The 14,492-nt window shown below is 46.3% G+C and overlaps 1 protein-coding gene and 1 long non-coding RNA gene across 3 annotated transcripts in view; one reads left to right on the top strand and one right to left on the bottom strand.

Moving 5' to 3' along the window:
* The window catches only part of LOC144505282 (uncharacterized), a 445,368-nt gene that overhangs the window by 277,333 nt on the left and 153,543 nt on the right, over window positions 1-14,492 (top strand). The gene's annotated exons all lie outside the window — the stretch shown is intronic.
* Window positions 1-14,492, bottom strand: part of LOC144505280 (NACHT, LRR and PYD domains-containing protein 3-like) — a 108,609-nt gene that overhangs the window by 69,542 nt on the left and 24,575 nt on the right. Inside the window, exon 2 of one of the 2 annotated variants that reach the window (XM_078231350.1) lies at window positions 7,328-7,495. The exons of the other annotated variant lie outside the window; for it this stretch is intronic. The gene's annotated coding sequence lies outside the window, so the exon portion shown is untranslated. The remainder of the gene's footprint in view (window positions 1-7,327; window positions 7,496-14,492) is intronic. 2 annotated transcript variants of the gene reach the window in all.

Below are 14,492 nucleotides of genomic sequence, written 5' to 3'. Positions count from 1 at the left end.
TAAGATAGGTGGAGTTGTGGGTAGTGTGGAATGTTGTCAAAGGATACAACGGAATATAGATCAGCTGCGGATATGGGTGGCAGATGGAGTTTAATCCAGACAAATGTGAGGTGCTGCACTTTGGGAGATCAAATGCGGAGGATAAGTCTACAGTTAATAGCAGGACCCTGAACAGCATTGATGTACACAGGATCTTGGGGTTTGTGTCCATAGCTCCCTGAAAGTGGCCACACAAGTGCGTAAGGTGGTAACGAAGGCATATGGCATGCTTGCTATTATTGGTCGGGGCATTGAGTACAAGGGTCAGGATGTCATGTTGCAGCTTAATAAAACTTTGGTGAGGCCGCACTTAAGAATATTGCATTCAATTCTGGAAGGATGTGGAGGCTTTGGCGAGGGTGCAGAAGAGGTTTACCAAGATGCTTCCTGGATTAGCGAGTATGAGTTATAAGGAGAGACTGGACAAACTGGGTTGTTTTCTCTGGAACAGCGGAGGTTAAGGGGAGACCTGACTGAAATTTATAAAATTATGAGAGGCATAGATAGAGTTGACAGTCAGAATCTTTTTCTCAGAGTTGAAATGTCTAATACTAGGGGGCATGCACTTAAGATGAGACGGCGAAAGTTAAAAGGAGATGTGAGGGGCAAGTTTTTTTTCAAACACAGGATGTTAGGTGTTTGGAACATGCTGCCTGGGTTGGTGGTGGAGGCAGATACAATAGGAGCGTTTAAGGGGCTTTTAGATAAGCATGTATAATACAAGGAAAAGAGGACCAAAAGGCAAGGAGAAGGGATTAGTTTAATTTGGAGTTATGTTCGGCACAACATCGTGGGCCGGAGGGCCTGTTCCTGCGATGTACTGTTCTATGTTGCTTGACAAACCTCTTGTGCCTTTGCCCTTTTCAAGTTCCGTGGATAGCTACATCATACCGCAGCTCATCATTAATCCTGGACTTTTATCTCTTGTGATTGTACTCCTGATTCTATGGTGTTGTGTTTAGCCTAACAATGGTGCATGTTGTATGAGCACTGAGGCATATATTTGCCAGTTATCCTTTGAAAATCAAAGACATCCATTTATTTATGATAGAATTTATCCACTAGTATGCTCTGGCAGTGGTGCAAGGGAGATAGTAGTTTAGAGTATGATACTGTTAACATTCAATTTTGGTCTTGAAGTGTGATACTGAGGGGGCAGGATGGTTAACAGGGACAGCCTACCTTCCTTCTGGCCCTATGTCAAATTTAAATCTTTGGGATTCAGTGTTTCAAGTACGGAGATAATAGGTTTCCTTCGTTCTACTGGGGAGCGTGCCGGGGTGGTTGTTTAAAATTAGAGTTGTGTGATATTTAGTCCTTTTTTGTGCTGTAATCCTTGCATCTACATTGAAGGAGTATGCCTCAGACAGTTTCCAGGGAGAGAATGATTGGTAATCACCAGGAATCAGTGTAGGTCAGTGAGCACAAATGGTTATAGATGAATAGGACTTCGTACGAGTTAAGACATGGACAATGGAGGTTTGGATGAAGTTCACAGAGGTTAGAAAATACACATTTAAAGGAGAATATCATCAACTAATATAAGGACTGGGGGAAGGCATGGAGGTAGTGCAGGTGTGGCAGGGGAGGTGTGGAATTGTTTGATCAACAGTTTAGTGGAAATATGGCCAAAGATACAGGAAGTGTGTTTCATGGAGAGGAGGATTTGCCAACTCTCCCGCTGGCATGATCTTCAGGTCCCAGCCAAGTAGATAAAGATTTGAATGGCTCATCGTATCTGCCACAGGAGAGCTGGAAATTCCCAGCCTCAGAGTGGGCATGAGGAGAGAAACATCCAACTTCAGGACCTGGACAGAAGCCACTTTAGAGGAAGCTTGGCCCAATGGGCTAGGGGAAGGAAGACAAAGTAAGAGGCAGCTGATTGGATGGTGTCGATCTTGGTGACAAAGAGGTCCATGAATTGTTCATGTATTGTTGGAGGTGAGGTTGGAAGAGGTGGGGGAAGAAGATATTTTTCAGTAAAGAAAAGAAAATAGACATAACTTGGCATTTATGGTGATCCTGGAAGACAGAATAGTGTGTCACTGTGACTAATGAAACTCACCAAGTGCTTGGTGCATTGCACAGTCCCTACTATTAAAAATTGGGGATGTTGAATGATAATGAAGCAGTGTTCACTATCTGAGAATACTCCACAGGTAAAAGCCAGGGGAGTGGCACTACATCAATTGCTCCTTCAGATGGCCAGTGCAGACACAACTGGCCGAATAACCCCCTTCTGTACTGCACCAATCCTGTAGCTGCTGGTCAGAGGCCATGCTGATCTTTGAGGTTTGCATCTGCATCGTGCTCAGTGAATTCACAGGAAAGAGTTTCTCAGTTCAAATCTCCCATTTAATTTGTCACCAGGTTTCAAAACAGTTTAATACTGAGATCTGATTAAGTCGGTGTGTATTCAGCCACATCTCATTGTTCCACTGGAGCAAGCTGAGAGGGAGTGATTGGAGGCAGCAGTACTGGTGAGAGATTAATTGAATTGTTTATTTATTTAATTAGTCAGCTTGTGTGTGTTTTATTTTGGCCTTTACTTTTGCAGTCGGATTTTAAGTTTACAGTGAAAACTGGAAGTGGGCTGCTAAGGAGTCTGGGAAGGGTTTTTTAAGCGTGTGAAGTATAAAAGGTAGGCTGCAGTATACAGCGGGCAGCGTCGGGAGCGGGCAGAGGAGTGCGTGGGAAGCAGAGTGTGAGCTATAAGACTTTGGCTCACAGGACTTAGGCAGAAAGGGCGAGGAGGGGTGAGTTTAATTCATTTTTGCTGTTTCTACCTGGTACTGGCAAGGTATCTAAAGGGGATAGGTGTGCAGGCAGTGCTATGTTCCTCTTGCACTATGTTTGTGGTGAGGGACGACGACAGTGTCCCTGCTGATTACACCTGTGGGAAGTGCACCCATCTGCAGCTCCTCCAAAACCGTGTTAGGGAACTGGAGCTGGAGTTGGATGAACTTAGGATCATTAGGGACGCAGAGGTGGCCATAGACAGAAGCTTTAGGAATACAGTTACTCCGAGGAATGAAAACAGATGGGTGAAGGTGAGAGGGGCTGGGAGCAAGCAGTCCGTGCAGGGATCCCCGGTGGTCGTTCCCCTTAGCAACAAGTATTCCGCTTTGGATACGGTTGAAGGGGATGACATACCAGTGGTGAGCCGCAGTGAGAGGATCTCCAGCACTGTGTCCATCTCTGTGGCTCGGGAGGGTAAGGGGCAGAGCGGGAGGGCAATAGTTATTGGGGACTCGTTAGTTAGAGGGATCGATAGGAGGTTCTGTGGCAGAAAAAGAGACTCACGGATCGTATGTTGCCTACCGGATGCCAAGGTCCGTGACGTCTCAGACCGTGTTTTCCGGATTCTGAAGGGGGACGGGAAACAGTCACAAGTCGTGGGACACATTGGCACCAATGACATAGGTAAGAGAAGGGACGGGGATTTAAAGCAGGAATTTCTGGAGCTGGGCTGGAAGCTGAGAGCCAAGACAAAACATGTGGTCATCTCTGGTACGTTGCCGGTGCCACATGATAGCGAGTTGAGGAACAGGGAGAGAGTGCAGTTAAACGTGTGGTTGCAGGGATGGTGTAGGAGGGAGGGCTTCAGATACGTGGATAATTGGAACATATTCTGGGGAAGCTGGGACCTGTACAAATAGGATGGGGTGCACCTGAACCAGAGGGGCACCAATATCCTAGGAGGGAAATTTGTTACGGCTCTTCAGGGGGGTTTAAACTAATTTGTCAGGAGAGTGGGAAACGGAGTTGTAGTCCAGAAGTCAGTGAGGGTGGTGAGGTATTGGGGAAGGTATCAGGGTCAAGGGTGGGTACCGGTAGACAGGCAGGTGGGTTGAAGTGTGTCTACTTCAATGCAAGGAGCATCCGGAACAAGGTAGATGAACTTGGGGCGTGGATTGGTACTTGGGACTACGATGTTGTGGCCATTACAGAGACGTGGGTAGAACAAGGACAGGAATGGTTGTTGTACGTTCCGGGGTATAGATGTTTCACTAAGTGTAGGGAAGCTGGTAAAAGAGGTGGAGGAGTGGCATTGTTAATCAAGGATAGTTTAACGGCTGTGGAAAGGCACTTCGAGGGCGATCTGCACACTGAGGTAATATGGGCTGAGGTTAGAAATAGGAAAGGAGCGGTCAAGTTGTTAGGAGTTTATTATAGGCCCCGAAATAGTAATAGAGATGTGGAGGAAGAAATTGCTAAGCAGATTATGGATATGTGTGGGGGTCACAGGGTAGTTGTCATATGGGGGACTTTAACTTTCCAAATATTGATTGGAACCTTTGTAGGTCAAATAGTTCAGATGGGGCAGTTTTTGTGCAGTGTGTGCAGGAGGGTTTCCTGACACAATATGTGGATAGGCCGACAAGAGGTGAGGCCACATTGGATTTGGTACTGGGAAATGAACCGGGCCAAGTGTTAGATTTGGTTGTGGGAGAGCACTATGGAGATAGTGACCACAATTCGGTGTCTTTTGTTATTGCAATGGCGAGGGATAGGGCCGTACGGCAGGGCAAGATTTACAATTGGGGGAGAGGTAATTATGATGCGATTAGGCAAGAATTAGGGGGCATAAGTTGGGAACAGAAACTGTCAGGGAAAGGAACTGATGAAAAGTGGAACTATTTCAAGGAACAAATACTGGATGTCCTTGATAGGTATGTCCCTGTCAGGCAGGGAGGAAATGGCCGAGTGAGGGACCATGGTTCACGAAAGAGGTGAAATGTCTTGTGAAAAGGAAGAGGGAAGCTTATGTAGGGATGAGGAAACAAGGTTCAGATGGCTCGCTTGAGGGTTACAAGTTAGCAAGGAATGAGCTGAAAAAGGGGTTTAGGAGAGCTAGGAGGGGACACGAGAAGTCCTTGGCGGGTCGGATCAAGGAAAACCCCAAGGCTTTTTACTCTTACGTGAGGAATAAAAGAATGACCAGGGTGAGGTTAGGGCCGGTCAAGGACAGTAATGGGAACCTGTGTATGGAGTCAGTAGAGATAGGCGAGGTGATGAATGAATACTTTTCTTCAGTGTTCACCAAGGAGAGGGGCCATGTTTTTGAGGAAGAGAAGGTGTTACAGGCGAATAGGCTGGAGGAAATAGATGTTCGGAGGGAGGATGTCCTGGCAGTTTTGAATAAACTGAAGGTCGATAAGTCCCCTGGGCCTGATGAAATGTAACCTAGGATTCTTTGGGAGGCAAGGGATGAGATTGCAGAGCCTTTGGCTTTGATCTTTGGGTGCTCGCTGTCCACGGGGATGGTGCCAGAGGACTGGAAAATGGCGAATGTTGTTCCTCTGTTTAAGAAAGGGAATAGAAATGACCCTGGTAATTATAGACCGGTTAGTCTTACTTCGGTGGTTGGTAAATTGATGGAAAAGGTCCTTAGAGATGGGATTTACGACCATTTAGAAAGATGCGGATTAATCCGGGATAGTCAGCAAGGATTCGTGAAGGGCAAGTCGTGCCTCACAAATTTGATAGAATTTTTTGAGGAGGTAACTAAGTGTGTTGATGAAGGTAGGGCAGTTGATGTCATATACATGGATTTTAGTAAGGCGTTTGATAAGGTCCCCCATGGTCGGCTTATGATGAAAGTGAGGAGGTGTGGGATAGAGGGAAAGTTGGCCGATTGGATAGGTAACTGGCTGTCTGATCGAAGACAGAGGGTGGTGGTCGATGGAAAATTTTCAGATTGGAGGCAGGTTGCGAGCGGAGTGCCGCAGGGATCAGTGCTTGGTCCTCTGCTCTTTGTGATTTTGATTAATGACTTAGAGGAGGGGGCTGAAGGGTGGATCAGTAAATTTGCTGATGACACCAAGATTGGTGGAGTAGTGGATGAGGTGGAGGGCTGTTGTCGGCTGCAAAGAGACATAGATAGGATGCAAGGCTGGGCTGAAAAATGGCAAATCGAGTTTAACCCTGATAAATGTGAGGTGATTCATTTTGGTAGGACTAATTTAAATGTGGATTACAGGGTCAAAGGTAGGGTCCTGAAGACTGTGGAGGAACAGAGAGATCTTGGGGTTCATATCCACAGATCTCTAAAGGTTGCCACTCAAGTGGATAGAGCTGTGAAGAAGGCCTATAGTTTGTTAGCTTTTATTAACAGGGGGTTGGAGTTTAAGAACCGTGGGGTTATGCTGCAACTGCACAGGACCTTGGTGAGACCACATTTGGAATATTGTGTGCAGTTCTGGTCGCCTCACAATAAGAAGGATGTGGAAGCGCTGGAAAGAGTGCAGAGGAGATTTACCAGGGTGATGCCTGGTTTGGAGGGTAGGTCTTATGAGGAATGGTTGAGGGAGCTAGGGCTGTTCTCTCTGGAGCGGAGGAGGCTGAGGGGAGACTTAATAGAGGTTTATAAAATGATGAAGGGGATAGATAGAGTGAACGTTCAAAGACTATTTCCTCGGGTGGATGGAGCTATTACAAGGGGGCATAACTATAGAGTACGTGGTGGGAGATATAGGAAGGATATCAGAGGTAGGTTCTTTACGCAGAGAGTGGTTGGGGTGTGGAATGGACTGCCTGCAGTGATAGTGGAGTCAGACACTTTAGGAACATTTAAGCGGATATTGGATAGGCACATGGAGCACACCAGGATGATAGGGAGTGGGATAGCTTGATCTTGGTTTCAGATAAAGCTCGGCACAACATCGTGGGCCGAAGGGCCTGTTCTGTGCTGTACTGTTCTATGTTCTCTCTGTTCTATCTAATGCACAGACCTATGTCAATTAATTAGCTCTGCCCTAGATCAGAGTCAATCAAATCCCTCACTCCAAAATACATACTTGATCCATTTGTGACTGTGTGCTTTAGGACAGAAACTGAAATCATTTCACATTCCATTACAGTCCCATGCTCAGTAGTCCAAAGATGTGCAGGTTAGGTTGATTGGCCATGCTAAAATTGCCCTTAATGTCCTGGGATGCGTAGGTTAGAGGGATTAGTAAAATATGTAGGGATATGGGGGTAGGGCCTGGGTGGGATTGTGGCCGGTGTAGACTCAATGGGCCGAATGGCCTCTTTCTGTGCTGTAGGGTTTCTAAGATTTCTAGTCAGACTCTTGGGTGGGATTTTGCAGCCTCGCTCAACCCGAGACCGTAAAATCCCACCTGAGCTCAATGGACATTTCCATTGTCCGCCCCTCGCCCGCTCCAATTCCATGGTTGGTGAGGCGGTAGAATTCATTCTCATTCTCACCATTTCCTGCCTTATCCTGTAACCTTTGTGCACTGTCTACAGGAACAGTGTTTGTCAGAGTAAATGGGACTCTTACCTTTCTCTGCAGTCAGTCAATCTACAGAAACTCTTTGAATCAGAAGGGTTCTCCCTGGGTGAGGCTCTCACAATCCTGTGCTGGTTCATCTGCTGTTGTTCCTCAGTCTGCAATCCCTGTTTACTTCCAGCTGTGTCCTTCCTCCTCACTCATCATTCATTGTTAGATCTAATATCATGGGCAGAAAAGCAGACAAATATTCAGTGTGAATTAGAGAGCCACATCACAAACACAGCCCTGCTGCCCATTTGTTCACTGCTGTTTCCTTCCTTTTGTGCTCATTCTCTCCTAACAACAAACTCAACCCCATTTTCTAAATTACCAGTTAGTTTAGATTAAGGTTCCTGGAGTAACTGACAACTGTTTATTTGCCAGAGCTGAACTTACAACAAAATTACCCAACTATTCTCACCAATACAATCCCTTCTTCTTTTACACATTGTCCAGTTTCAATACTATTGAAATACTGCAGTTTATAGCACAATATTGTTTTCTGCAATTTACAATGGGAAATTTATTGCTGTTTGAATCCTATAATAAAACCACAGAAGGAAACCAATATGACCCATCAAGCTTGTGTTGAATTCTTAAGAGCAACTCATCTCATCTCTCCTCCACCCTAGAATATATTCCCTTTCAGCTGCTTATCCAATTCCTTTTTGAAAGCCTTCATTGAAGCTGCCTCCACTTTACTCTCAGGCAGTGCATCCCAGATCCTAACCACTCCTTTTGCATAAAAAAGATTCTCACCTTACCTTTGGCTCTCTTTCCAATCACCTTAAACCGACTATCTGATTCTTGACCATTCTCCCGATTCGAACAGTTTCATGTTGTCTCCTCTTGTCTCATAGAATCATAAAATCCCTACAGTGCAGAAGGAGGCCATTCGGCCCATCGAGTCTGCACCGACCACAATCCCACCCAGGCCCTACCCCCACATATTTACCCACTAATCCCTCTAACCTACGCATCTCAGGACTCTAAGGGGCAATTTTTAACCTGGCCAATCAACCTAACCCGCACATCTTTGGACTGTGGGAGGAAACCGGAGCACCCGGAGGAAACCCGAGCAGACACGAGGAGAATGTGCAAACTCCACACAGACAGTGACCCGAGCCGGGAATCGAACCCGGGACCCTGGAGCTGTGAAGCAGCAGTGCTAACCACTGTGCTACCGAGCCGCCCCTTCTCTCAACCCCTCGCGATTTTGAACACCTCTATCAAATCGCCTCTCAATCTTTTCTTCTCTAAGAGAATGATTCTCCCAGATTCTCAATTTATCCACGTAACTGATTGGAGCTCATTTTGTAAGTTTTTTCTGCACCTTCTCTAAAGCCTCCTGAAGCGCAGAGAATTAGACAATACTATAATTCAGACTGAACGTGTTTTATAAATCATCAAAAATGCTGGTGATTTTGTGCTCAATGCATCTTGATTCTTGTGTGCCTTTTTAACCACTTCCTCACTTGACATTTCACCTTCAGCAATTTGTACATATGCCATTACGACTCATTCTTGCATTGAATTTGGAACTGTACACTATTTTATATTGTCTCTCCTCGGTCTTCTTACCAAAATGTATCACAACATGCTTCTCTCCATCAAATAACGTCTGGCATGTCTGTGCATTCCACCAGCCTGGAATGCACAGACATCTTGAGGTCTGTCTCTATATTTCTCACAGTTCATGGTAAGTCCAAGTTTTGGGTCATCTGTAATTTTTGAAAATGCACCATGTTCTTGCAAGCCCAAGTTATTGCAGTGGTTCTAGTACCCATCCCTGGTGAACCTCCATATAAGCTTCCAATCTGAAAAAAACAACTAGTACTCAATGATTATTTCTATTTCCTGTCATTCAGCTAATTGTATATCCATGTTGCTGTTGTACCTATGGGCCTTTTCTTTGCTGACAAGCCTGTAATGTGTCACAATTTATGGAATATGGAAGAGTAGAGAGGGTGTAAAAGTAGAGTTAAGAGAGAAATCAGGAGGGCAAAAAGGGGACACGAGATTCTTTTGGCGGATAAGGCAAAGGAGAATCCAAAGAGCTTCCACAAATACATCAAGGGTAAAGAGTAAATAGGGAGAGAGTAGGGCCTCTTAAAGATCAACAAGGTCATCTATGTGTGGATCCACAAGAGATGAGTGAGATCCTAAATGAATATTTCTCATCACTATTTACTGTTGAGAAAAGCATGGATGTTAGGGAACTTAGGGAAATAAATAATGATGTCTTGAGGAGGGTATATGTAACAGAGAAGGAAGTGCTGGAAGTCTTAAAGCGCATCATGATAGATAAATCTCCGAGACTTGACGAAGTGTATCCCAGGACGTTGTGGGAGGCTGGGGAGGAAATTGTGGGTCCCCTAGCAGAGATATTTGAATCAACGATAGTCACAGGTGAGGTGCCTGAAGATCGGAGGGTGGCAAATGTTGTGCCATAGTTTAAAAAGGTCTGCAGGGAAACATCTGGGAACTACAGACTGGTGAGCCTCACATCTGTAGTGGGTAAGTTGTTAGAAGGCATTTAAAGAGACAGGATCTATAGGCATTTAGAGAGCAAGGACTGATTAGGGTCAGTCAGCATGGCTTTGTGAGTGGGAAATCATGTCTCATAAATTTGATTGAGTTTTTGAAGGGGTAACGAAGAAGGTAGATGAGGGCAGTGCAGTTGATGTTGTCTACATGGACTTTAGCAAGCCATTCACATGGCAGGTTGGTTGCAGGTTAAACCTCACAGGATCCAGGGTGAGGTAGCCAAATGGATACAAAATTGGCTTGATGACACAAGAAAGAGGGTGGTTGTAGAGAGTTGTTTTTCAAACTGGAGACCTGTGACCAGCAGTGTGCCTCAAGGATCAGTGCTGGGTCCACTGTTATTTGTCATTTATATTAATGATTTGGAGGAGAATTTAGGAAGCATAGTTTGCAGATGACACTAAAATCGGTGGCATAGTGCACAATGAAGAAGGTTATCTCGGATTGCAATGGGATCTTGCATCCTCTCCAATACCTTCACATGTTTTCTAAACTGCACTATCCAGAACTGTAAGCAATTCTCCAGTTGAGGTTGAATTTGTGTCCAATACAAGTTCAGCATAACCTCCTAGACCTTGTACCCTATGTCACTGTAAAGATTACTTTCACAGACTTAATTAAAAACACAAAAGGTATTTATTGATTAGAAAAAGTGTGGAGAGGCTGGAAGCCCGCACAGCTGCCCGAGTGCCAAGGATTCCATCCTCTGGGGTGATTACATACTCAGTCCCTATTGGTCCTCCAAGCCAGGTGACCTTTTCCTGCTGTGTTACCCTTAAAGGGAGAATAACGACAGCCAACATTAATATGCTTTATTAACTGCTTTCATCGTATCCTGCAACCTTTGATGACACTCAAGTCCTTCCGCTCCAGCACACCTTTTAGAATTGTGCCCTTTATTTTATATCATCCCTCAACGTACTTCATACCAAAATAAATCACTTCGCATTTCTCTGCGTTGAATTTTATCTGGCAACTGTTGTGCATTCTAACAACATCTCTGTCATTTTGAAGTTATACACGATCCTTCTCATGTTCATAATGCTTCCAAGTTTTGCATCATCCACAAACTTTGAAATTCTGCCCCGCACATCACTATTCCCGATCGCCATCCTCCAAAGAACAAAGATCAGTACAGCACAGGAAACAGGCCCTTCGGCCCTCCAAGCCTGTGCCGCTCCTTGGTCCAACTAGACCAATCGTTTGTATGCCTCCATTCCCAGGCTGCTCATGTGACTATCCAGGTAAGCCTTAAACGATGCCAGCATGTCTGCCTCCACCAACCTACTTGGCAGCGCATTCCAGGCCCCCACCACCCTCTGTGTAAAAAACATCCCTCTAATATCGGAGTTATACTTTGCCCCTCTCACCTTGAGCCCGTGACCCCTCGTGATCGTCACTTCGGATCTGGGAAAAAGCTTCCCACCGTTCACCCTATCTATCCCCTTCATAATCTTGTACACCTCTATTAGATCTCCCCTCATTCTCCGTCTTTACAGGGAGAACAACCCCAGTTTACCCAATCTCTCTTCATATCCAAGACCCTCCATACCAGGCAACATCCTGGTAAACCTTCTCTGCACTCTCTCTCTAATGCCTGCACGTCCTTCTGGTAGTGCGGCGACCAGAACTGGACGCAGTACTCCAAATGTGGCCTAAACCAGCGTTCTATACAGCTGCATCACGAGACTCCAGCTTTTATACTCTATACCCCGTCCTATGAAGGCAAGCATACCATATGCCTTCTTCACCATCTTCTCCACCTGTGTTGTCACCTACAAGGATTTGTGGACTTGCACACCGAGGTCCCTCTGTGTTTCTATACTCTTGATGGTTCTGCCATTTATTGTATAATGATTTCTTCCAAAATGCATCACTCCCCATTTATCCGGATTAAATTCCATCTGCCACCTCTCCGCCCAATTTTCCAGCCTATCTATATCCTGCTGTATTGCCCGACAATGCTCATCGCGATCCGCAAGTCCAGCCATCTTCGTGTCATCCGCACACTTGCTGATAACACCAGTTACACCTTCTTCCAAATCATTTATATATATATCACAAATAGCAGAGGTCCCAGTACAGAGCCCTGCGGAACACCACTGGTAGTCATGATGTGGAGACGCTGAAAGATGCCCTCATTAGAACAGGATATGGCGCTCGACTCATCGATCAACAGTTCCGACGGGCCACAGCGAAAAACCACACCGACCTCCTCAGAAGACAAACACAGGACACGGTGGACAGATTACCCTTCGTCGTCCAGTACTTCCCCGGAGCGGAGAAGCTATGGCATCTCCTCCGGAGCCTTCAACATGTCATTGATGAAGACGAACATCTCGCCAAGGCCATCCCCACACCCCCACTTCTTGCCTTCAAACAACCACGCAACCTCAAACAGACCATTGTCCGCAGCAAACTACCCAGCCTTCAGGAAGAACAGTGACCTCGACACCACACAACCCTGCCACAGCAACCTCTGCAAGACGTGCCGGATCATCGACACGGATGCCATCATCTCACGTGAGAACACCATCTACCAGGTACACAGTACCTACTCTTGCAACTCGGCCAACATTGTCTACCTGATACGCTGCAGGAAAAGATGTCCCGAGGCGTGGTACATTGGGGAAACCATGCAGACGTTACGACAACGGATGAATGAACACCGCTCGACAATCACCAGGCAAGACTGTTCTCTTCCTGTGGGGGAGCACTTCAGCAGTCACGGGCATTCAGCCTTGGATCTTCAGGTAAGTGTTCTCCAAGGCGGCCTTCACGACACACGACAGCGCAGAGTCGCTGAGCAGAAACTGACAGCCAAGTTCCGCACACATGAGGACGGCCTAAACCGGGATGTTGGATTTATGTCACATTATCAGTAACCCCCGCAGCTTGCCTCCTGGGTTTGCAGAATCTCACTAGCTGTTCTGTCTGGAGACAATACACATTTCTTTAACCTGTGTTTAATGCTCCCTCCACCCACATTGTCTGTACCTTTAAGGCCTGGCTGGCTTTAGGGATTCGCATTCTAATCAGTATTCTGTAACTTGATGTTGTGTCTCTGTGCACTGTTTGAGAGCACATTTCCACTCCATCTGACGAAGGAGCAGCGCTCCGAAAGCTTATGGTATTTGCTACCAAATAAACCTGTTGGACTTTAACCTGGTGTTGTGAGACTTCTTACTGTGAACACCACTGGTCACAGACCTCCAGCCGGAAAAAGACCCTTCGACCGCTACCCTCTGTCTCCTATGGCCAAGCCAGTTCTCCACCCATCTAGCCACTTCTCCCTGTATCCCATGAGCCTTAACCTTCTTAATCAACCTGCCATGTGGGACTTTGTCAAATGCCTTACTGAAATCCATATAGACGGCATCCACGGCCCTTCCTTCGTCAACCGTTTTTGTCACTTCCTCAAAAAACTCCACCAAATTTGTAAGGCACGACCTCCCTCTTACAAAACCCATGCTGTCTGTCACTAATGAGATTGATCCGTTCTAAATGCACATACATCCTTCTGTCACCACTCATGAATGCAGACTGGCAGCGGGATTCCCCGACCCCCCTCTGGCCCCACCCCCTGGTACTGCCCAATGAGTCAACTGGCAATGCCCAAGGGGCACCCCTCTTACCCCGACCTCCCAGGGGGGCCTCAATGGCCTCTCTTCACTAGAGCTGGATCGACCACCTGTTCCCCATTATTGGGCAGCCGTTTTAAACCCCGCTGGAGTAAACCATGTCCGGCGGGGGTTGCGGGGAGACACTCGCGGGCTTGGAGACTTCAGTCCCAGGCTAATGACATAGAAATCCCGATTAGCATATTGAAATCAGATCCATGCCTGAAAATATTGGGATGGGAGACATGTAGAGCCCATCGTGCCCAATGAGAAGCCCGCAAAATGGCCTCCGCAGATGTCTCCCAGCCTGTTGCTCTGCTAAAGCAGCACAGCAGGCTGGGAGAATCGCCCCCAAGGCATATGAAGCCGCCGGCAGCAACGGCAGCTTTCTCCGCCGCATCATTCCAGACTTGAAAAACAAAGAAGTGGGTTCTATGATGTAATCAACACCCACTCGAACAGCAACTTTTACCCCCATGGGTACCCCGAATAATGAGATGATATTGTACTCAGGTGACATTCCTGAAAATCAGCATCGGAAAAAAAGACCGTCACTGATGGTAGCAGGGGACGCTAGAAATCTATTTATTCCTTAAATACGTTCAGTGACATGGCTTACACAACTTTATGAGGTACAGAATTCCACAGGTTCACCATCCTCTGAGTCAAACAATTTCTCCTTATTTCGGTCCTAAATGGCTGACCCCATATCCTGAGACTGTGACACCATGTTTTAGACCCTCCAGCAAGGTAAAGCGCCATCCCTGCATCCAATCTATCCAGCCATGTCAGAATTTTATACATCTTATTGAGATCACCATTCATTGTTCTAAACTCCAGTGAATGCAGGCCAAGTCTACGCCAATCTCTCCTCATTCGACAACCCTGCCATTCAAGAATCTGGTAAACCTTCATTCCAGTCCTTCTCGGGCAAAGTAAGGAAACCAAAACTGCACACAGTACGTATTCCAGCTGTAGTCTCACCAATGCCCGTACTGTTGCAGTAA

This window comes from Mustelus asterias, chromosome 16 (genome assembly GCF_964213995.1).
Source record: "Mustelus asterias chromosome 16, sMusAst1.hap1.1, whole genome shotgun sequence".
NCBI classification, from domain to species: domain Eukaryota; kingdom Metazoa; phylum Chordata; class Chondrichthyes; order Carcharhiniformes; family Triakidae; genus Mustelus; species Mustelus asterias.
This window is presented reverse-complemented; position numbering and strand designations above follow the sequence as displayed.